Source organism: Lissotriton vulgaris, chromosome 2_1 (assembly GCF_964263255.1).
Source record: "Lissotriton vulgaris chromosome 2_1, aLisVul1.2, whole genome shotgun sequence".
In the NCBI taxonomy this organism is placed as follows: Eukaryota; Metazoa; Chordata; class Amphibia; order Caudata; family Salamandridae; genus Lissotriton; species Lissotriton vulgaris.
Window position 1 is genome coordinate 826,340,738 of NC_141687.1, and position 25,287 is coordinate 826,366,024.

The following is a 25,287-nucleotide window of genomic DNA, read 5'->3' on the forward strand; positions in this document are numbered from 1 at the left end:
TTGAAAACCATGCGGAGGGAATGTAAGAAAGCCGAGAATACAATGACAGAGATAAAGCTTTCTATCTGTCCAAACAAAAGCTATACCACAAAGCTATTTGTTCTGCACGCGCCGCCTTCTATGCTGAAGACATTAATTCCAGCCCTAACCCTGCCAAAGTTGTTTTCAAATTAGTAGAAGAGCTGCAGAGTAGCAGATCTCCTTCCTCCAGCATTACCTCTGCGCAGCAATGTGAGGATCTTGCCTCATTCTTCATTGGAAAAGTTCAAAAAATCTATAAATCTTTCCCATGCCACTCTGCTACACCACTCAGCTCCCCTATACCCACTAGTGATAGCACCACGATGACGCACATACCTGAAATTTCTCATGAGGACCTTACTAAACTATATAGAAAGGTCAAATCTGGTTCCCCAGCAGACCCTATGAGACCAGTCCACTTCATCGAATCACTAGACTTCTTTTTACCCTCCCTGGCATCTATATTGAATCTCTCCTTCTCCTCGGCCAGTGTCCTGACTGCATGGAAACAAGCATGGGTCTCTCCCATTATTAAAAAACCGACCCTCGATCCCTCCAAATTGGAGAATTCTAGACCCATTTCATTGCTCCCATGGCTGTCCAAACTCGCAGAGGCCCATGTAAACATCATGTTGTCCAAACACATGGATCTAAACAACACCTTAGATCCATCTCAAAACGGGTTTAGGCCGGGCCACAGCACTGAGTCTGCCCTCCTAGCCACGTCGGAACATCTCCGGATCCTTGATGCTGGTCAAGTGCTGCACTCATCCTATAGGACCTCAGCGCGGCCTTTGACACGGTATCTCATAACATTCTACTAAATCGTCTGGCTACTGTGGGTATCTCGGACCTTGCCATAGAATGGTTCCGCTCCTTCCTGAAGGATAGAACTTTCCGGGTATCAGCTCCTCCATTCCTCTCCCAGTCCCATTCCATCGGACAGGGAGTCCCTCAGTGCTCTGCACTCAGCCCATCCCTTTTCAACCTATATGTGCAACCACTTGCTGCAGTAGCCAGAAACTGGGACCTCACGCTGATGTCATATGCCGATGACACACAGCTGGCCATCACTCTCACCGAGGGTCCTTCTACCTCTTCCACAAGGTTCAGGGATGGTCTGGCTGCGGTGGCCCAGTGGATGACAGATAACTGCCTGCAGCTTAATGCAGGCAAGACGGAGGTGCTGCTCTTCGGAAAGACTGCTAACCACTGGAACCAACACTGGTGGCCATCGTCGCTGGGCACCATCCCACCCCCCAAATCCTTGGTCAAAAACCTAGGCGTCTGGATGGACTCTTCACTTAACTTCCAAACTCACACAAAAAAAGTAGCGGCCACCTGTGTGGGCCTGCTGAGGAGCCTTAGACCCATACTCGGCTTCTTCGACTCCAAGATTCGCCAAATGATTATCCAAGCCACAATTCTTTCCCGCTTGGACTATGCCAATGTCTTACTTCTGGGCGCCAACAAAGCGGAGATAGCACGACTGCAACGCGTGCAGAATACCGCAGCAAGAACCTTGGTCGGTCTCCCCCGCAGGTGTTCAGCCAAAGCCACAATCTGAAAGTTGCACTGGCTACCTATTGAGTCTCGAATCCAGTTTAAAGCTCTCATCATGATCTTTAAAATCCATAAAACTGGACGCCCAGAACTTCTCCGGCCACTCCTCACACCCTATGTGCCACAGCGCAACTTGCGCTCTTTAGGCCAACATCTACTGACGGTTCCCCGCACAAAGCTAGCCTGTACTGGCGGACGCTCTTTCAGGGTGCTAGGAGCCAAACTTTGGAACGCCTTGCCAGTAAACATTCGCTCATTGGAAAATCTGTCTGCTTTCCGGAAAGCCGTCAAAACCCACCTATTCCCTTCCCTTTAGGTCCCCCGCCTCTTCCCTCTGTCCTCCCTTGAGCTTTCGTGGTTCTTTAGCGCCGGGACGCCTCTTTGCTGGGGCAGCTGTTTGCGCTCTATCAAATTTTAACATAACATAACATAACATAACATTTTGAGTTAGTAAAACTTGGGACAGACCCGATCTGTCGTTTAAGCTCGGGAAACCTCAAATGGGTAGCTGAGAGCTATAAACAAATTCTTAATATAATAATATATTAGCACCATGGTTACTTGAAACCTCTAAATATTGTAATGTCAAACAGAGTAGGTATCCACCATACCTTTTAAAGCCATCAGGTCTACAGTTGGATGTTGGCACTTTGCTGTGCCCGCCTCAGCAATGACTTCCCAGGTCTGTCCCTCCCAAATCCTTACATCACTTTATTCTTTCCCCTCTAATTTCCTCTGGAGAATGGAGGGGGAACTCCTGCACAAAACAATAGCAAAGCTTCAGTTGCAGAAGCACAAGGATGACAGGCAAATGTTGCCATTTCCTTTTCTTTCCAAGTCTGATGCAGGATGTCATTGTAATTCTAATCACTGTGTAGCTTTCAGAGATTAGAACTTTTTTTCGTTCTCTGTTTTGTTAGCGCGACTAATGTCATCTTACAGATCTGAAAATAATGTCTTAAAATAATATTGTGATCTCACACACACTGTTAGCATTATCATTCAGAATATGCTTGCAATCACGTCTGGTTTGTATGAAACATGTATGTATTATGGAAAAACCCTGCCCCACAAGATACTAGCCCATTGTGAAAAAGTAATATTAAGGGAGGTCCATGCGCAGGCTGCTGTAATAATACAAGTTCGCATTTATAACCCTCTACCAGCAAATCAAGGCTTCCGAATGTTGAATAAAGTTCCTTTAGTAAGTACTCTTGAATTCATTAGTGCTTTGACATCGTGGAACAGCAGACAGTGGCATTTTTTATCTTAATTAATTGGTACTCTGCCCCAATGGAAGTGGTGATAATAAATAATTTCATATTGAATAAGGAATTGAAAATAAACCTAGATTCCTAACTGAGAGAGTACAAGCCAAGATTTTAGGGGGAACATCGATAGAAATAGGTGGAACAATAGGAGCATAAAAGGAAGGGAACCTGAAGCTCTTAATTTAAGAAGAGTCTGTGGGCCATCCTAAGCGGAATTGTGGTGAAGGAGTCAGAGATGTGTAATTGGAGGTGAGGGGAGAAGGTGGGGAAGCAGGAAAAGATGTGTGTTGTTGGTATAAAGATCATAGGAGAAGCCAAAAGAAGAGATGATGTCACCAATGCTTAGATTTTATGGGTATTGTTTCCGATGATATGCGGTCTCTACCCTGCAGGGCGTTAGCTCGCAGGTAAGTACCATGAAGGTAAGTACCACACAAGCCTTTTTTGGTGTTTTACCATGCTGTACTTTACCACGCTGTATTTTACCATGCACATAACTATTTTTTAAAATTTTCTAATGATTATGTCACTTTAAAAAAGGGGGATATAAAGTTTATTGGATGCGTGAGGGTTCAGGTTGGTAAAGGTCTTAAAATAGTTTATAGGGTGGATTAAGGTACAGGGTAGCGTGGGTTGTAGACAGGTTTTAAGGTTCAAGCGTCGGTAGGAGTTTTAAAGGGGCTCCTAGGGATCGGAGGTGGGGAGTAATAAAGGAGGCAAGGGGTTTTTAGGGACCAGGGTCAAGTAGAGGTAAAGGGACGTAAGGGTTTTCTAGTGTTTAGGTGTGGGTAGAGGTAAAGGGAGGTAAGGGTTTTTTAAGGTTCAGAGGTGGGTAATATAAAGGAAGGGAAGGATGTTTAGGGGTTTTGGAGTGGGAGGAGGTGAAAATAGGTTTGGATTAAAAAAGGGAGGGTTCGGTGTTACTCTAAAATGGAAAAAGAAAAAAGAGATATTTTAAAGAGAGAGTTCAAGGGTAACTCCCCTCCCCAAAAAAGGTCAATGTGTTGTAAATCCCGGAGGATAAAGGCATGTGTGGTAAAGGCTGATATTTATTCCTGGGGTCCTGCATTAACTGATTGTGCTGCTTTGCATGCGGATCTGGACTTGGCACAGGCTTCAGGTGCATTTCCTTGATGGTGAAATGGTCTAATTAAGCTATGAGTTCAGGTTAGGGGTATGTGTAGATTGAGGATTGTGTAAAGAAAGGATGCTGGTGATATATGGGTTTACATTCTGTACTGGTGTCCTTTGTGTGCAACGGTTCATGGCCCATATCCCTCCTGAGAAGGTATGCTTTCCTTTACAGCACAGATGCTTGGGGTTTGGAGAGTCTGTACCTGCCCAGAACTTCCTCTCATCCATACTGCTGTGGAATCCAGTGGCAACGTTTTAGGGACATTATTTGCGGGAGTACCAACTTGCAGTCCAAGATCAGTAAAGTGAAACACAAATTAGTGACTGTTGGTATAAGATAATATTGTGGGACATTATCTCCGACAGGTTACATTGGTGTTAATGGGATGGGCTTAGCACATGTGTGGCATGTTGTTCAGGAATTGGTCTGTCATGGTTGCACTAACTTGGTAATTTTTATCAAATAGTAGGTTTTCTAATAACCACACTTCCCTAGAGCCACTAGTGACAATGTAAAGGGTTAGTATATCATATCAGAATATGCAATTAATATTTAGTAACTTTCAAACTTATTTGTTTATTATTTAATTAAAAGTTTAAAATTGTATTTAATTATTTTATTAACAAAAAGTTAATATTTATTTAATTTTAAATAAAGTAATGTTACATTCAATATAACTTTTAACATTTAAAAATGTATACATATGTAAATAAAAATTCAAAAGACATTATTTTTCATAACATTATTTCCTATTTAAGTCCCTGCTTCCACTGTTTTCTATAGGTCTGTTTTGCAATTTCTACAAATGAGTGGCCATGTGAGATGTTGAGATGTTGGACTTACTCCAGTGCTGGGTTAAATTAAGTTTCTTGCTGTCCTTTTTTAGTTGCAGTACTTTTAGACGTGCAGTTCGTGAATAACAATCGCCTTACTCTTTTGTGGGTGGGTGTTTGTACTTGCATGCCCCAATCTCTCCGAACCACTCTTTGAACCCCTTCCTACCCTCTTCCTAATCCCTTACTATTTAGGGCCATATTACGATCTCGTTAGGCAGGCCTCCTCATGGGTACCGGAACATGCAAATCCGATTAGGCACCTATGTTTCCAACCGAGTCTTCACTCGCTCCTAACGACCAAGTACGATGCGAAGATCTCCTCTGCATCGACCAAATCGTTTCCAGAACCCAATCCTGTCTGACCGACACATTAGCAGACTAATCGTGCAGTACAATGGAGCTGGTTTCCGACCGAGCCAGTACGATGTGCGATTTGGTCAGCTGTATTGCCTCGGTCTCAGCAAGATGAAACTGCTGTGGGAATCGGACTTCGGGTTGCCATAGCAGGCCCCTCTTCACCCAGAGCCCTTCGAATCAGTCACGGGGGTGCTCATGGTCCCCCCCGATCCATGCATGCACAGTGTGGTGGGCAACTTGGGGTACCCGCCACAGGGTGTACTTATTTCCCCACCCACCCCTTTTTGCTATGGGAGCCTGTGTAAGCATCTGTACACGGGCTCCCATAGAGTTCAATGGGAGTATGAGAGAACGGAGTCCTTCAGAAAACAGCTGCATCGTACTCGTTCAGTTAGACTCGCACAGCGCAATTCGCGTGGAAATCCCTCCGGATCAGAGTCGTACGGAGGGCTTTCCTAGCAAGATCAGAAATTTGGCCTTAGTATTATTACACATTTTCCAGTCACTTCCACAGGTTCCTCTCACATTTAATACTAAAATATAAGTATGGGCGCAAAATTCGCTCCGCTCACGAAATTTGCGAATTTTCTGCAGTATTGCAATCCGCGAATCTCGCGAAATTGCCGAAAAATCAGCGAATTCGCAAGCAGGCGGATTTTATTTTTTGGGCCCAGAGGAAGCACAGTTCAGGCAGATGCTCGAGTTGAAGTCAACTTTGTAACAATTTTAGAATGGCGCCGGCAAGCTGCCAGAGTGCTTGCTGGTGCCATTCTAAAATGGTTACAAAGTTAGCTTCAACTCAGGCACCTGCCTTAACTCTGTAAGTGCTTCCTGTGGGCCAAAAATTAAACCTCAACAGGAAGCACTTACATATATAAATAAAGCAGGTACCCGAGTTGAAGCTCAAATTCAGCAACTCCCTAATCAGCCCAAAAAAAATTGTGTGCTTTGTCGAGGCTGGGCAGGTGTGCTTTCTCCCCATATCTACCGTCGAAAATTAGCTGTGCTGCTTGATGGAGGCTTTTGCAATCATCCTTGACTTTTACGAGCGCAATTCCAGTGCAGTTCCTGTGACCAGGAGCTTCTCTCTCCTCATATGCTGCTCTGATCGGTCACTGACCTTTTATACACACAAGAGACATGTGAGCTCACATAGAAGCCCCCGTCTCCCCCCACACACTAGCAGTGTGCACCGTCTTCCCGCCCTTAACCCACTATGATGGACAGCTCCCTCGAGTGACCCCGGCGCCCTTCGGCGCGATGGCAACGTTATACATACATGGTCGCTGGAAAAAAATAGGGCAGGATTTATTTTGGCATGACGCCCCTGTCACAAAAATTAAACCTCAACAGGAAGCACTACAGATATGAAATAAAGCAGGTGCCCGAGTTGAAGCTCAAATTCAGTAACTGTTTAATCAGCCCAAAAAAATCGTGCACTTTGTCGAGGCTGGGCAGGTGGTCTTTCTCCCCATATCTACCGTCGAAAATTAGCTGTGCTGCTTGATGGAGGCCTTTGCATTCTTGACTTTCACAAGCGCAATCCCCGTGCAGTTCCTGTGACCAGGAGCTTCTTCCTCCTCATCTCCAAATCGTGCTTTGTCGAGGCTGGGCAGGTGTGCTTTCTCCCCATATCTACAGTCGAAAATTAGCTGTGCTGCTTGATGGAGGCCTTTGCATTCTTGACTTTCACGAGCGCAATCCCCGTGCAGTTCCTGTGACCAGGAGCTTCTTCCTCCTCATCTCCAAATCGTGCTTTGTCGAGGCTGGGCAGGTGTGCTTTCTCCCCATATCTAAAGTCGAAAATTAGCTGTGCTGCTTGATGGAGGTCTTTGTAATCATACGTGACTTTTACGAGCGCCATCCCCGTGCAGTTCCTGTGACCAGGAGCTTTTCTCTCCTCATATGCTGCTCTGATCGGTCACTGACCTTTTATACACACAAGAAGCATGTGAGCTTGCATAGAAGCCCCTCCCCCGTTTGCTCCCCCCCACACACTAGCAGTGTGCACCGTCTTCCCGCCCTTAACCCACTATGATGGACAGCTCCCTCGAGTGACCCCGGCGCCCTTCGGCGCGATGGCAAAGTTACACACACATGGTTGCTGGAAATATGATGGGCAGGATTTATTCTGGAATGACGCCCCTGTCACAAAAATTAAACCTCAACAGGAAGCACTACAGAAATGAAATAAAGCAGGTGCCCGAGTTTAAGCTCAAATTCAGTAACTGCTTAATCAGCCCAAAAAAATCGTGGCTTTCTCCAGGCTGGGCAGGTGGTCTTTCTCCCCATATCTACAGTCGAAAATTAGCTGTGCTGCTTGATGGAGGCCTTTGCATTCTTGACTTTCACGAGCGCAATCCCCATGCAGTTCCTGTGACCAGGAGCTTCTTCCTCCTCATCTGCTGCTCTGATTGGTAAAATCCACGAGTTCACGGATTTATCTGTGAACTTGCGGAATTATTTGTCGATTTGCCGTGAATTTGCGGATCGCAGATCTGCAAAATTAACCCATACTTACTAAAATACATATCCAAGGGTGCAGTGATCTCCACTACTAGGGAGGAGATTGCCACATAGAAAAGATAGGTGAAGCAGAGTTCTCAGCAAGTAGTTTTAGGGAAAGCCTTTCTCAATATGTGATAGTACTATTGTAGTAATACTAAACATACTTCAAAGTGCAGTTTGTGAATAGGCCCCAAAGTATTTCAATTCTATACTTGATTGCTGTGTGCCAACTTTTTGGCTTGGCTTTTCATTTGGCCAAGACCAAATTTGAAACACAGGGGGCCTGATGTACGACATTATTTTATGGTCACAAACCCCACGAATCACAAAATTACACTGCAAGACAGTGTTTTGAGTTATGAAAAAACTTTTTAGGGGGCTTGAGCAAAACAGTCTGACTTGGATTCTGGGACCACACAGTGGCATAATAAAAGGCCCATAGCCCCTGTGGTGTGGGGCCCCCGAGCTCCGGTGGCCCTCTTCGGCACTGGCAACTCCAGACTGGACCTGGGGTTTGGTGGGTGGCCCTGCATGTACTTTGAAGGGGGGGCTCTCAAGTTTCGTTACAACAACTGCCACAATTGCAGCCATAACTCATTCAGATACACATTCAACCTGAGTGTTATCTGATTTGAACAGGGATAGCTATCTCCAAGGCACGGCGTTAACTTTCGGAATGATATTGGTCTGCCTCATGGGGATCAGACAGTGGTCGATAGGTAAACATTTTTTTAAGATCAGCGCCTGTTCCTCTGATGGACACAGTCTTCTAAATATTTTACCAATTGGGAATGTGCATGCAAAGAGGGGATTCTGCTGACCCTTGCAGCCCACCACCCCTGTGGAAGCCAATCGCAGGAGGCCACATTAATTTTCATTAGATATGTCATTATGTGGCACAACCTTTGAATGAGAAATTTGCAATTCTACCTGTAAACACATAGAATGCATCACAAATTGTATCTCCAGGCTGCTCCCATATGCAATAACATTTCACTTGATCTATGAAATCAGACAGGTCTCAACTTTTGTTGTTCTATGTAGGCATGGGCAGGATTTTGATTATGGTTGAGTACGATTGATCTATGAAATCAGACAGGTCTCAACTTTTGTTGTTCTAGGTAGGCATGGGCAGGATTTCGATTATGGTGGATTAATCAGAGTAATTTTGGCAATTCTGTGTTACTCTTTGACACAGAATTAACAATAATAATACAATTATACCCACTCTCTGTCACATGGCCAATGGGGACATTGACGTTTTTCTTTAAGTTGGAATTAGCACTCTGCAGTTTGCCCGCAGCATTGCGCATGTTACTATAAGACTTTATTTTTGCAACTCTCTCTACTGCCGTTTTCACACAAGAACCTATCTCTGTGTTCACACTCTGCAGGTTCCTGAGATTTTGTCTGAACCTTGTGGGCAAGGTCGAACAACAATGCCCCTTGTTATTTTGTCCTGCCCAGGCCTTAGCCCCTAGACAAAACATACTGATGCAGCTATTGTTTGGAAGAACATACTTTGGTCTTATTGGAATACATGAATAGGTAGCACACACTTGGAGAAGGAAGTTCTGGGGAGGAGAGCACCTACTATGTATATCTACCCTCTATAGGATAAGGTATGGGGTCTGCAGACAAAGCCCAGAGATCTTTTAATATATACTAATACTACTTCTATGCAAGGGGAGGGAGGTTAGGCTATATTGTCTTTTCATAATGACATCTCCTTTCATGATTTATGGACGAACTATTATGCTGACAGTATTTGTATTATGCATTTTTCTGCTTGTTGTGGCACGTGTACTAAAGATTAGAGCACGTTAGTTCAAATAAACATTTTAAACTTGTTGGTGTCTCTGTCACATATTATTGTGGACAAGTACAAGAGTGCGAGGGAAAGGGTGTGTCTTGCCACCGCGATTCCTGAGAGATCTGGGAGTGTTGTGTTCTGGGGTGTCTAATCACTTGTTTCTCTGCGAGTGAGTAAGAGAGCAAGTGAGACACTCTAGCTAGTCAGTCCTGGGCTCATGGGTACTAAGGTGGTAGGATGACACAGTCCCTATGCACTATGGTCCCATAATCCTACGCTTAGTTCTGTTTTTGGACAGAATCCCTGCAACATCTCCTAATAAAGAGTAAAATGTGGGGGAAAAAAATCCTATCACAAAAACACATTTAAAAAAAATGTGCACCTCACCGCAACAACACTCGCTTCAGGACACACTCCTTTTCGTGGTAGAAGCGCTGGTAGCTGCCTCCCACCTCCCGTTCTAGCAAGGTAAGTAAGTAAGTAAGTAATTTTATTGTTTTAGGTTAATTAAAACCATTACAAAAGTACAATGATAACTCATACCTTCGGATAAAAAGATTTTTAGAAAAATATATTATTTTTAAAACAAGACAATTTTGATAAAAACAGTTTGGTGCAGGTGTGAGGTCCAAGTGTGGTGTCTTGGCCAATATTCAACTAGTCCGGTCTGGTGCCATCTTCCAGATTTTTTAGTTTCAGTTCCAGACATTTCAGGAATTTGACCATCTTCCCATTTAATGGGGGAAGGCCTGGGTCGAAGCAAGCAAGAACCGCTTGTCTGCATGTGCGGATTTTTAGTTCATGAAGGCCGTTTTTAACAGGGCTACTCTTTCCTCTTTCAGCCTTGGGCAGGTGCATAGTAGATGTTCGAAGTCTTCATACTCTGCCCCGTACAGCCTGCATTTTGTCTCCCAACCCTTTCTCAGCCATGGTTGCAGATGCGGAATACAGGGTAGAATTCCTAGCCTATGTTTTAAAAAGGCTTCTTTTGATTTCCGGCCATACCCCAGACCAAAGTATGCTTGTAACCCAGGCGATTTGTATGTGGACAAAGTCATCCATGCGTGTCGCCTTTGTGAAAAGGTCGCTTTATCTTCCAGGTGCGATTGATTTTTTATGCTCTTGTTTACAACACGCTTGAATTGCACATGCGGTAAAGGAGTTTCCCATAGTTCTTTTAGACCTGTGATAGTCAGGGATTCCTCTAGGAAAGTTTTCGCCGGCAGTTGAAGAGAGCTGCTTAGGTCTAGCCATAGCACGTGGTTCAGTGAATTTTCTGGCGAGTTCTTTATTTTCTGCCAGCACTTTATGTATGAACCTCTTCTTGCAAGCTTTTGGGAGGTCAGTCCAAACTCTAACCGGATCTGGGCTTGTGAGGTGTAGGTTGGCAGATTAAAGAGAAGTCGGTAGGCCTTTGCAATGGTTGTGTCCAGCAATTTCTCATCTATGCCTTTTAGAGCCTCACTGCTGTATGTTATAGATGACTCTAGCTTGACTTGTGCCACACGGAGCAGTGGGAGTAGAGTGGGACCATTCAGATTAGACTTTAGCTGTTTAAGCGTGGTAGTTATCAGCATCCCTTTCCTCTTAATTGCCTCTAGTTGGTTCATAAAGCGTCCTCCTTTATCGAACAATATTCCAAGGTATTTGTACTCTGAACAATTCGCGACAACCTTTGTTCCAAGGAACCAAGTGTGCAGCTTTTTGTTCCCATTTATAGACAGAACCTTGGTCTTGTCGATATTTATTTCTAACAGGTTCGCTTCGGCATAACCATGCAGTGCATTGATGAGGTTTTGGAGACCTACTTTAGTGTGGCTGACCAGGACCACGTCGTCTGCGTAGGATAAGCTAGGCAGCGCTTTGCCCCCCAAGCGTGGAGCGTGCGCGTTACAGGTTTCTAGGGCAGGTGGTAAGTCGGCTGTAAATAGGTTGAAAAGGGTCGGTGCTAAGACGCACCCTTGCTTTAGGCCGTTGGTTGTTGGAATGCGCCTAGAAAGGTGTGTGCCGTTGCCGAGCTTTATCTGGACCCACGTGTTGGTGTGCAGTTCGATCAAAAGGTTCAATAGGGGATCAGGGATTCCCCAGGAGGCCAGTTTTCTCCAGAGGTAGCCCCGGTTGACGTTATCAAACGCCGCCTTGAAGTCGACAAAGCAAAGGTGAAGAGCCTGTTTGGTCACCCTTGCTTTGTCAATAAGTTGCGAAATTGCAAGCAGGTTAGTCGTTGTTCCCGTTTCTCTGCTGAAACCAGTTTGGCTCGGCGGAATTATATTATGGTGTGTAGCCCATTCGCACAGGTGGGTCAGTAAGAGCCCAGCAAAGTATTTAGCCTCGATATCCAGGAGTGCTATCAGCGGATAATTTTTTGGCAGCGTTCTATCCCCCGCCTTGTAGATTGGTGAAATGATTGAACCCCTCCATGAGGCAGGAAGAATCCTGGATCGGCTCACAGACGTGAAAAGAGGGGTTAGCGTTTCTGCCCAGTATTCTGGCTCAAGTTTGAACAGGGCCGGAGGAATCCCGTTTGGCCCTGCTGCACCATCCTTCCTTCCCTTCGCAATGAGTTTAAGCAGAACCGCAGAGATTCCAGGTTTGGATTCTAGCCAAGTTGTTGTTGTTTGTAGCGGTTGGCCCTCTGGGGCTTCCTGGGGCTTACTTATAGTGGCGACCTGCTGGTTAAAATGCGAGTCTAGGAAGGATTCCCAAGAAGATTTGGTAATGTTAGACGTTATTCCGCAGTTTTTTGGATTTATGATTTTGTTTATTGTAGACCAAAACTGAGCGCTGTTATTTCCCTTTAAGTCGTAATGAAGTTTTGCCCAGAGGTCGTCATCATTGGATCTTTTGACTGTCCATTTCAGTTTTTTTAGGTCCGACCGATCCTTCTGAAGTTTTGCAAGAAGGACCCTGTCCCCCGGGCTTTTTCTCAGCATTCTTAACAGTCTGTTGATCTCTTTTTTGTGGGTTTTTAGGGCTGATTTCTGGGAGCTTGAGATCTTTCTTAGGGCACCAGAGCCAGCAGATGAACTGTGCCGTACGATAGATGAGTATTGATTTGCAAAATCAGCCGTAAATTGTTCCCAACCTGCTACTTGGTTGCTTGAGGGGTAGTTTAAGCTGTTTAGTTGATATTTAGCAGCTTGTAGTACCTCCGGCGTATTAGCAACTGAGGTTTTGATCCGTTTAAGGTCTATGGTGTGGCTAGCATGTGGACCTGTTGGATTTAGAAGTATTTGGTCCGGGAGAGCGCAGAAAGAGACTTCCTGGGGGCGATGGTCACTGTCTCCCTTATCCCCTAGGTTAAAGCCAAGAATGTTGTGAAAAAGAGGAAGAGAGACCAACGTATAATCTATTGTCGAGGTTATGTTGCCTGAGTTGAACGTGGCCATGGGTGGAGAATCTTCAAGAAACCTTCCATTTAGGACCCTCAAGCCCATATGTTCCAAGTCTTCCAACAGCTCCTTTGCTAACTTAGCGGTTTTACCTTGGCTGCTCCAAGTTTGATTTGGGATGTTCCAGTGGTAAGACTGGGCATGAATGTCACTGTTCAAGGATGACCCTAAAATACATTGGTTGAAGTCACCAGAGACAATTAAGTAAGGAGAGGTTTGCGTTGTCAAGACATGATGTATATAGTCCGTTAGACGCTTTGCCTCTTGTTTTTTCTTTTTTGGGTTGATGTAGGTGTTGATCAGCTGGACCTCTTTCTTGTTTCCTCCAAGATTTAATACCATCTCAACAGTATTTATGGATGGAGAATTGGAAGTGAGCACCTGTGCATTCCCAACAGTTGAGATTTTAATGTAAGTTGCTAGGCCACCTGCCAAACGACCAAACTTACTTCTCCTTGTGGCTGGGGAATGATAGCAGGTATAGCCCTCTAAGTGAACCGGCTCCTCCAGCCATGTCTCCTGGAGGAGAATGATGTCAAACGATTTCACGTATTGTAAAAAGTCGGTGTCCGCTGATTTGTTGTTAAGGCCGTTTAAGTTCCACGAACATAACTCCAAACGTGGTATAGCTGGGCAAAAGCCTGACTCCGTTAAGTGTCCTTGTCATTGGCGGTTATATGATGTATTGCATATTCTGAAGAGTCGGTCTTCTACTGTACTGTGGGGATTTACCTTCAATGAGCTGTTTTTAAACCCTGACACCTGGCTGGTTGTTGGAGATTGACCCAAAGCGCCTTTCAGCAGCGACTTTGTATTCGAAGTAATTATAGGTACTCCCTCCTTGGGTCTCTCAAGCAGGGGCAGCGGGTATCCGATGTTGTGATAAAAGGCAGTTTTAATCCCCCATTTTTTTAGGAGAATTTGCTCTTCTAGGATTTTGCTAGCAATTTCGGATGAAATCCATGTTGCTTTTGTCGCTTCTTTACCATATGGTCTGTCAGATTTTATAAATTCTATGGAAAGGAGGTCGGCTGAGGATATATTATTTAATGCTGGTATTGTGCTGAGTAATCGTAAGAGATTGCCTCTATTCAGAATATCAAAAGAGCCTTTTGAATCGTACTCTGGGGTGAAGAAAACAGTGATAGGCGTCTTGCTTGCATCATTCACCTGAACGGTTTGCAGGTGGGAATGAATTTGGGTCCCTAAGTCGCAATTGTCAGGCCGGGGTGAGTTTCCTGGGCGAGTACCCCGGAAGGGAAAATTCTTAAGAACGGGAGCAGGTGGAGCTGTAGGGGCGCACGCTATGGTTGAATATAGCTGAACTTGGGGGCACGGGAGTGCTGTTATCCTCCGTTCTTGGGCACGGGGTCCTTCCCGGTAGGTGCTGATGGGTCCTACTTGTGCCAAGTCCGAGCTGTGCTTAGACTGTACCCCCCTGATTTCAGATGTTAAAGGTGGTATGATGGGACTGTTGTCTATTTCGTTATTCGGGCAGCAGTTTTCCGGCGTGCGTTGGTTGGCATTGTCGGTGCCAGGCGGGACCAACCCCTTCTCCTGTGAAAGAACCCCGGTGGGAGCTACTGCGTGTGGACTGTTTGCAGAGGGACTAGGCCCCATAGAGGTAGATTTTCCGCTGGTGTCTGGACCTGGCATCGAGCCAGGAGCTTGCTGCTCCTGCTTTCTCCCTGGCTTAAAAAGCGGATACACTTCTGGCATGCTTGTAGTAATCAGTTTATTGCGGCCTTTCCTCCTTTGCTGCCGCCGCCCTTTCGCGTTCGGGGGCAGAGTGTTATTCTTTAGGGGAGGAGTGGTAGTTGTTGTCGGGTGGCCCACTGGTAGCACCTGGTCACCTGATGGCGGTGTCAATGCCGCCTTATCAGCCGAACTGGCTGCTGTAGGCACTCTGTTTGATTGTCCGAAGAAGACTGTTTCACTGCGATTAATGTGCTGAGGCCTTGCATTTTGCCCTTTTGGCAACCCCTCGATGAGAGATGATACTATTTCGGGAAGGGCTGACAGTTTGTCGATAATAGGCCCACAGCTGCACACTAGCTTTGCCTCTTGCTGGGCTCTGATGATTAACGAGTTGAGTTGGCCAAGTTTCTCATCTATTCGCCCAACAAAGACAGCCAGAGTGTCAAGTAGGGTCAACTGCAAGTCCATTTTGTCAGATTGAAAATGAATAGTGTCTACGGTTCGTTGGAAGGTGTTTAGCAAAATGTCCCACGTGTTTTCCGTATCTGATGCTTGAGTCCTTGGTAGAGGGCTTTTTTGGGTTGTCCTTTTGTTGGGGGTTGACGACAGAGAGGAATTCGGTAGAGTGGTTAGATCCGTGAGGACGCCCTCACATATGTGATCCCTTTTCGCTCGCTGTTTTTTTTTGATTGGTTCCTCTATGAGCGAGGATGGATTCGCCAATGTTGTCGGAATATATGAGGCAACTAGTTCGGCCCACTCCTGAGAGCCCAGGTAGGTTAGGTTGGCGGGGCCGTCGCCCCCAGGGTTTGTTGTGTTACCCCTGTCCTCTTTTAGGTGGTCTTCAGAGATCCGGTCTTTTCCAGAGTCTTTCTTTGGCATTAAATGAGGTTTTGAGCTGTCCGGATGGACCAGTTGGTCCAGAAGACTTTTGTCGGTGATCAGAGAATTGTTTGGATTATGTGGGTTATCGCTACTTAAGACTTCTTGCCGTTGGGAGTGATCCTTACCGCTACAAATTGTAAGGTTGTGCAGAACATAGTTTGAGTTCCGACTGGTTCCTAGTGCAAAAGAAGTAGTTGGTAACGGACGGGAGTTGATACACATAAGAGATGAAGATAACTGTGGGTCAGACGTGGCCCCGCTATCGTCCAGCCGTGGGACTGGTGGGCTGCAGATGGCCATGTCTGTAAGATTGCCTTTACCTGTGGGACATAGTTTCCCCTCCGCAGAGAAGCGCGATGCCGGTTGGCCACCAGCTGTTAAAGAGCTGTTCGTAATACCACTTCCATGGCCCAGGGGTTGGTCATTTTGCGCTTCACAGGGAGATAGTGGAAGTAATGAGTTCTGGAGACCCAGGATTTTCCCACTGGACGAGAAAATGGTGGAGAGTGGATCTTTCAGAAAGTAGAATTTTGATGTGATTTTTGATTGCCGAAGGTTGGGGCGAGGATTCGCGACCTGTGGAGCTTGAACGCAAGCCGCATCGCTTTCTCCTAGGGAAAGATCCCAGCTACCACTGACTCCAGGTGCGTTGTCCTTTATGTTAGCAGTTGCTACAGTTACTGCAGCACTCTGCTTGGCTTTGGCTTTTGCCTTGCTCTTTGGCTTGTTCTCAATGTGAACCCTTTTTTTGCCTGACCTCATGTTGAGATTAAGCCAGTGGGTTCAAAGGGAGGCCGGTGCAGGGCGTTGTTGTCACCATGGCCAAACACCTGAGGCCGTGACTCCTGTGGGTGCAGGGGGCGGTAGCAGGAGCAGATTCCCAGGCACTCCCTTCCGACCACCGCGCTCTGCAGCAACACCAAATTGCAAACAAAACAGGTGATGGACCGAATGTGGATCAATGTCACACATTCACCCCAGTCCAAAGATCTGGGCCCAAATCCATCGATGCTCAGACGTGGGTCCCAGGCACTCCACACCACTGGAGTCAAGCTAGCCGGGCTGATGAGAGGTGTTACCTCGAAACCGGTCCGGTCCTCGGATGCTTGATTCCGTTCTGGGAAGGACATGGCTTTTGTAGTTCGGACTGGACTGTTCCCATGGGGCACAGGGTCAGAGCTGATTTGCATATCGCCATTGTCTAACCCAGGGTGGTGTGGAGTGCAAAAAAACGATGGATTTGGGCCCAGATCTTTGGACTGGGGTGAATGTGTGACATTGATCCACATTCTGTCCATCACCTGTTTTGTTTGCAATTACCGCCATAAGTGCGCTGGGGATGCTCAGACGTGGGTCCCAGGCACTCCACACCACTGGAGTCAAGCTAGCCGGGCTGATGAGAGGTGTTACCTCGAAACCGGTCCGGTGATTCCGTTCTGGCAAGGACATGGCTTTTGTAGTTCGGACTGGACTGTTCCCATGGGGCACAGGGTCAGAGCTGATTTGCATATCGCCATTGTCTAACCCAGGGTGGTGTGGAGTGCAAAAAAACGATGGATTTGGGCCCAGATCTTTGGACTGGGGTGAATGTGTGACATAGATCCACATTCTGTCCATCACCTGTTTTGTCTGCAGCAACACCAGCAACACCGGCAATGGCAATGGCACCCACGCTGCCCGTGCAAACGGCCCACTGTGCCCTGCTACAACTTGCGGCACCCGGCTCGTGACTCCAGGAGACTTCAGGGAATGCCAAACAGACCGCTGCTACCTCCCTCGCGGCTGGTGTCCACACTCTGTAGCTTGTACGTTTCTCTCTGCTCACTGCTGCTCTCTACTGGCAAGAGACTGTAGCAATCGGGACCACCACTCTGCCACCCTTTACGGCCCTTTCACAGCCCTCGCCACACTCACAAATCATATGCAGGGCCTCTCAGGGTCTCACGGCAGTCATTACAGCCTGTCTCAATGTCCTCAGTGTTCAGGGCCGCCGGGATGACTGCTCCCCCGCGGTGTTTGAAAACCGCGCTACACAAAGATGCAGCACACAGCACTCAGAGCCGCTTCAATCGCTGGTTCAATGCTCCAGTCGCCAACCCCCCGCGCTCACCCCTTGCCGTGCTCAGAACCTAGAAATCGGCAAGACGTCCACGGGGCAAGGGGCTAGGAGCTGACAAGAGATCCACGGAGGTGTGACTGGGCACCAGGTGCGGGGGTAGGCACAACGAACACACGGCAGTGCAAGAGGTGAATGCGAGCTCCTCCTAACTCCACCTCGCTCACCTGCTGACGCCGATGCCTGCCGCCGCCTCTCGATACTATTCCTGGTCGCTCTGCCGCTGTGAAAAGTGCGGTACAGTGAAAAGTGCGGTACACTCCGCATCCAGCACAAAGCACAGGGGCCCGGTCTCCCTTTGGGCTCCGGTCTACTCCCCGGGTTCCTCACCTTAACCCGGGCAGGCTTTTCTCTACCCCCAGGCTCCCTGCTCAGAGCAGCGAGTTGCAAGCACACGAACACGCCGCAGCAGCAGCTGCTCGCCTCAATCGCTCCGCCTCCGATTCCTCCGATTCCAACGCCCACGCAGTGATGCACACCAGTCTTGTTCTAGCAAGGGGGTGGTAGGCATTCACACCACTTCCGGTCCCACTAGGAGCGGTTAGCGCTCTAGTGGCTGCACGCAGGGCTATTTAGGCGGAGCACCGGAGGAGCTCGCTGCGGGAGGAGACGGTGGCAGTGTCTCCATACCGCTTGCTGGTCAGACTTGCTCCTAGTCTAATGTGATTAGATGACATTGCGATAGTTTGTTTTACAACTATTCTAAAATTGTGTGTGATTTAACATTGTGCCTTATTTTTAAAATTGAAATCGAAAGTCCGCATTTCCCCGCACCTCACCGCAACAACACTCGCTTCAGGACACACTCCTTTTCGTGGTAGAAGCGCTGGTAGCTGCCTCCCACCTCCCGTTCTAGCAAGGGGGTGGTAGGTATTCACACCACTTCCGGTCCAACTAGGAGCGGTTAGCGCTCTAGTGGCTGCACGCAGGGCTATTTAGCCCTCGCACCTCTTTGAGCGCGCAGCGATCGCGCGCAGCCCCGCCGAAGACCCGCCAAAGAGCTGCCCGTCTGCGCCCGTCCGCGACAGGACGGGGCCATGGGCCCGTCACTCTGCCCCTTCGTATCATGGACGGGCCCACAACCGCCCCTCGTATCAGGTATTCATCACATGCCCTCCTTGCCCTACAACCCCAGGGCAAACACAGATGCACTAACAGATTGTCAGTATGCCCCGAAGGGCCATTTTCCTGCATTTCATGCGGGTTTCAAGCTACCCACTCCAACATTATAGTTGGGTACCCCAGCGATAATTCAGACATTCCAAAAGGCTGGAAAAGTTTTTTATTAAATGTAAGGTCCCTCCCAAAACATCATATACAACTTTGGGACTCTATACACAGCATCAAACCTGAGATTTGTTTCATAACTGAAACCTGGCTTAAACCCCACACTATCCCCACTATCACCTTAGGAATACCTATGGGGTATAAAATTCTTCGCCAGGACCGGCCTGAGAAAGTAGGAGGCGGGATCGCCATTATATATAAAGACACTCTGAATATTAGGGTTCTAGAACAAGTAATGCTACCCACCATGGAAGTAGTGATCTTTCACCTAAAAACTAGCCCTAAGGTACACTGGAAAGGGGCACTAGTATACCGCCCACCCGGACCTAATGCTGGGTTCTCCCTAGCCTTGACTGAACTTTTAGCTCCTTACATGAAAACTAACGAAAACTTTATCTTACTCGGAGATTTTAACTTTCATATTGATGCTGCAGATCACCTTGATACAAAAGCACTTCTGACAGATCTTGCTCTGCTGGGCCTTCACCTTCGTAACAATGGTCCCACCCATACAGGTGGCCGCACCTTGGACTTAATTTTTACTTCCCTCCCTAATGTTTATTGTCATCCCCCTAAATACATCTACTGGTCTGATCATAAAATGCTAGACTTTTCTTTTCTGCATCTACCCGAACCTACTAATCACCCTATTACGCAGCCCATCAAACGCAGACCATGGCATAAAGTCACTCCTGCCAGGTTCACACAAGTCTGGAAGCAGCCAGTACTTTTAAACTCGGATGACATTGAGACATCCCTCTCCAAATTTAACTCCACACTGATGACAGCCATTAACACACTGGCTCCTCAGAAAACTATTAAACAGCCAACCATAGCTAAGAGGGAAACATGGTACACTGCAGCCCTCAAAGCAGAAAAGCAGGGGTGTAGGAAGTTGGAGAAACATTGGAGACGGACACGTAAGGGGGAAGACAAGGACCGATATTTGGTAGCTATGACCACTTATTATAAAAACATTAAAAAAGCGAGGAAAATCAGTCTCACCTCCCAAATAATAGAGGCAGGCAATTCTACCCGAGAGCTATTTAAAATCATACAGGTGTAGAAGACAAGAAGTCTTAAATAAGATTCCAGAGAAGGAATATATTCCAAAAGGAGTTTAATGGTAGGTTTCCAATCACAGGAGGAGCGCCTCATCAGCCAGGAGTCCAAGTAGCAACTGAACAAACACAACGGACACCTGGCTTCTGAGGGCGCCCCTTCATTCAAAAGAATACATGTATACATTCTGTGCATGTGCTCATACATGCGCTCACGAGATAAGAATAATTAGCACGAGAATAGAACAACAAAGAATACAATACACTACATCACCTTCCCCCTTATGCAAAAATACAGAAAAAGAGTAACAATAAAATAATTAAAACAATTAGAAGGAAATAAACTCGTTATATCTTGCAGGGGGTCTTCTAATACGACCACTGCGACTACAAGACGGAACTGCAGGGGAAACTACAGAACCTTGTGTAGGAGAGGAATCTTTAGAGGGAGTAAGTGAAGTAGGAGTCAAACCACCATTAGATTGAACTACATTTGGTTGAAGCCAATGCGACCAATCACATCCCTCCTGAGTAGATACATTTTTCCTCCTAGAAATGAGGGCTGCCTGGTCTGCAGTCAACTTTGCCAATTGTCTCACGTTCCACCAGCCTTTGTCCCCCAGAAAAACAGCATTCTTGCTGACTTTAAGAATTTGGACAGGACTTGAAAACATAGACAAACCTTTCGCAACTTTATAGGGTTTTTTGATCATAACCCAATCCCCCACCAACATTTGAATGTCCTTCACGCTTTTTGATCTGTCAAAATTCTCTTTCATTACTGCCTGTTTCTGTTTAACCGAAAAGTCAATGTTATCCCTAATTGAAGGAAATTGATTACCCTCCACCTTCCTTAACCAAGCAGGAAATAAGGGGGAATGAAATTCCCTACCCCGCAACAATTGAAAAGGGGACACTTGAGTCGTACAATGGGGAGAGACATTATAATTCCAAATTTTCTTTTCCAAAAACTTAAAAACATCCACACCAGATGCTAGAGCCGTTTGAATTCCTTCTTTCAAAACCTTATTGCCACGCTCTACCAGTCCATTAGAAGAGGGCGAATAAAGCGCCACCTTCAGCTGCTTTACATCGTGGACTTTCAAAAATTTACACATCTTGTCTGAGACAAAATGGGTCCCATTGTCGGTCACTAAGATTCGAGGAGCTCCTTCCAACAGGAACAATCTTTCCAGAAAAGAAATGGTATTATCTGAATCCGGAGCCTCTACGAACCTATAATACATCCACTTTGAGAAATAATCGATTGCTAAGATAAGGTACCTCTTCCCTTCCGGAAGTACTTTATATGGACCGGAGAAATCTAAAGCAACCTTCTCCCAAGCCATCCCCGGAAATTGAGAAGGTTGTAACGGGGCCTGATGAGTCTTCCAATGTTTATCAGACAACAAACATTCCTCACAATTGTCCACAGTAGCCCTTACCTGGGAATCAATACCCGGCCACCAATAATGAGCTTTGATTCTCATACAAGTCTTGGTCACACCAAGGTGACCCTCATGGGCTAACTTGATAATAGTGTTTCTTAAACCACTGGGAGGAACGAACTTATCGCCTCTCAATAAAACTCCATCCTTGACCGAAAGTTCCTCTGCCACCTGAGCAAAATTCCTTAGATCCCCAGATAGGTTTCTAACCTCTGGCCAAACATTAGCGGAAAACTTCAAAGCTTGGGACAAAATACCATCCATTTCACTAGCCTCCTTCCAATCCTTTTCGGAAACAACCGAATTCCATTCCTCAACAGCGTCCACCACTGACACACACTCCACGTCTTCCTCTACCATGTCATCCTCATCATCTTTGTCCATCAACATCCTGGACAAGCAATCTGCTCTGAAGTTTTTTCCCCCAGTAATGTGCCTTAACTCAAAGTTGAATTCCTGAAGTTTAGAGACCAGTCTAGTCAGCCTAGGAGAAAGACTATTAGTACCAGAAACTTTGCTAAAAATAAATGAAAGGGGTTTATGGTCAGATAGTATCACAAACTTGCGGCCCCAGATGTACATCTTAAACTTTTGAGCCGCCCACACACAGGCCAACGCCTCCCTCTCAATTGTGCTGTAATGCTTTTCAAAATCCTTCAAAGATCTAGAGGCAAAGGCTACAGTGTGTTCTTTGCCCTCTACCTGTTGACATAACACAGCTCCAAGACCTTTCATGCTCGCGTCAACAGCAATAATGCACATGGAATCATCTCTAAACGCCTGAAGGGAACGTGCAGAAACAATCAAATCCTTGACTTTAGCAAAAGTCTCATCTAAATCTTTGGTCCAAACAAACCTTTGACCTTTTTTAAGAAGTAACCGCAGAGGTTCCACCACCTGAGCGTACCCCTCCACGAACCTGGCGTAGTACTCTGCCAGTCCTAGAAATGAACGCAGAGCATCCTTATCACTTGGGGGTTTAGCTTCTATCAGAGCCCTAACCACAGAAAATTTAGGTCTAATGCCAGATTCCGAAATTGAATGACCCAAGTACTCCAACTCAGATACCCCGAACTTGCATTTGTCCTCTCTGACGGTCATACCTCTACTTCCCAGAATGGACAAAACTTTTTTTAGTAGGATATTATGTTCATCCATTGTCTTTGCAAAAATCAAAATGTCATCCAAATATGCTTGTACCCCCACCAGATCCCCAAACAAAGAGTCCATTAACCTTTGAAAAACGCTAGCCGCTGAAGCTAACCCAAATGGAAGTCTCAAAAACTTAAAATCTCCGAATGGCGTAACAAAGGTTGTTAACTCCTGAGAGTCTTTAGACAAGGGAATCTGATGGTAAGCGGACTTTAAGTCCAACAATGAAAACCATCTGGCTCCACCTAGATTTGCCAACAGTTCTTGAATTTTAGGGAGGGGATGACAGTCAATTTTAATGTTTTTATTGAGACCCCTGAGGTCCGCACATAGCCTGATCTCATTATTTTTCTTGCGGGCTACGACGATGGGCGCAACCCATTGAGAGGATTCTGAAGGTTCTATAATTTTGTCTTTAACCAAATCCTCAAGCATCTTTTTAAGTTCAGCCCTGACACTAAGAGGAACAGGGCGAACCTTATGGAAAACAGGAGATGCTCCCGGAATAAGTCTAATCTTGTGTTCTGCCCCTTTCACCAGGCCAATCTTGTTGCTAAACACATTTTTAAACTCATTTAAAAGATCAGCTCTATCAATTTTTGCATCCTCAACAAAACAGATAGGAAATTCTCGTACTTTAATTGGATTCTCATCCCCCGGGACAAGATATAGGCCCATCTTAGCGAGGTCCTTCCAACCCACAATATCTTTCCCTTTAATTGCCACATAAACCTTTGTAACAATGGATCTACCTAGGACCTCAACGTTAGCTAAGAAAAAGCCTAACATGTCAATATCTTTCTCGCCGAAAGCTTTTGAATTAACATCTGATTGATTTAATTTCATATAATTTCCCCATTTATCAAAAAATGTAGAGTCCCTGAGGATAGTAATGGGAGCTCCAGAGTCGGCCATTACTTGTAACTTAACATTGTCAATTATGGCTTCACATAAAGGCCCTTTAATAGGCTCGGAATCCTCACACTCCACCATCAACATCAGATTATCAAAGTTGTCGCAACATTCATCCATGTCCACATAGTTGACCTTAACAGATTTCTTTTGGAATCTGCAAACCTTTTGAAAATGTCCCACTTTTTTGCACAAAACACAACGTTTGTTCATGGCAGGACACCCTTTAAAATTCCCAATGTGAAATTTGGATCCACACCTAAAACAAAAGTTTTGTTTATTCAGGTTACCATTAGTTTTACTTTGCCATTTCTCCTTAGTTTCTTTACTAGAAATAGCATATAGACCTTCCTCAGACGCTTCATCCGAAATAAAATTAACCTTAGTGGCAGTATCTACTGACATGGCTTTGGTAGAAGTTATTGATCTTTCAATACTAAGGCTAAGGTCAATAACTTCAGATAACGATGGATTCTTACAACTGAGAATTCTTTCTTTCACCTTGGTAGATGAACAATTGAACACGAATTGATCACGAATATAATTATCTAGCAAAGGGCCAAAATCACAGGTAATCGCTAACACCTTTAATGCCGAAATATATTCATCAATTTTTTCATCCTCCTTTTGCTTTCTTTTATAGAAATTGTGCCTCTCCAGCATGATATTAGGAGATTCTTCAAATTGCTTTTTTAATCTGGCAATAGCCTCTATATAAACATTCCACTGACTATCCCCAGAATCAGCGACTGGAGGTGGAATGGGAACCAGACTCTTAAAAATGCGTTGAGCAGCTAACCCAAGACTGCCAAAGAGAAGAGCAAACTTCCTAGGAGGGGAATAATCAGATGCGTCAATTGCCAAAATGTGATTTTCAAATAAGCCAAACCACTCAGACCATAATAAGGTAGGCTTTCCCGGTTTTTCCAGAAAAGGAGGTGGTTGGGTGACTTCCCTAACAGAAGCCATGTTCTGAGAATTAAATCGTAAATACCAGCAAATAAAATACAGAATATGCAATATTAGAATTAGCAAATAAACGAAAATGCAATGTTACAAAAGTAAAATGCAATAATAGCATTAGCAAATAAACGAAAGTACAGGACTCATTTCACAAAAATAAAACATAAAACCTGCATTATGACACAATTTGCTGAAAAGGAAAAGAAATCATTAATGGCTCCAAATACAGCTTCCACAACTGTTAATACTTGTCTGTGAGGCGTGTGAATCGCCGAGGAAGTCACACGCAGTTGATAAAGAAAGTCGTGTGGAATATCGGTAAAGCGCAAACGCCAATGATTGAAGCTTCAGACTTCACCAAAATGGCCGCCACACGTAGTGCGTAGCGTCGTAAGCGTGATGCGTTGCACGTATCCCAGAATTCCACGCGAAGACCAGCTTAGAGTTCCAGCTTCGCGCAAGGACGATGTGACGCCGGAGTTCTGAAGACGCGGTGCCGGTGTTCCAAGAAGACCGGTAAGCGCGCAATTTAAAATGCGGGCATCGTCGGACTTTCTTTCATTCTTCCCAATGAAAAATGTCAAAACAAACACAGTCTTTAGCCTTCGATCAACGTCATCGGCACAAGGTCGGTCGAATGGAAGTATCGAGACACCAAAATCAGATCCGCTCCTCCAAAGTGCAAATCTCGACAAAACAGTCCATTCGAAAAACAAACCACCATAGGTTGGAATGAGCGCAAAAGAATCGCTCATGTAAATCCAAATTTGACGGGAAAGATTTCTTTCTTCAAATAATAAATAAATCCCAAAAATGTCAAATCCGTCCAAATAAATTCCTTTTTGTGTGGGTCGGTGATGGAAACAATC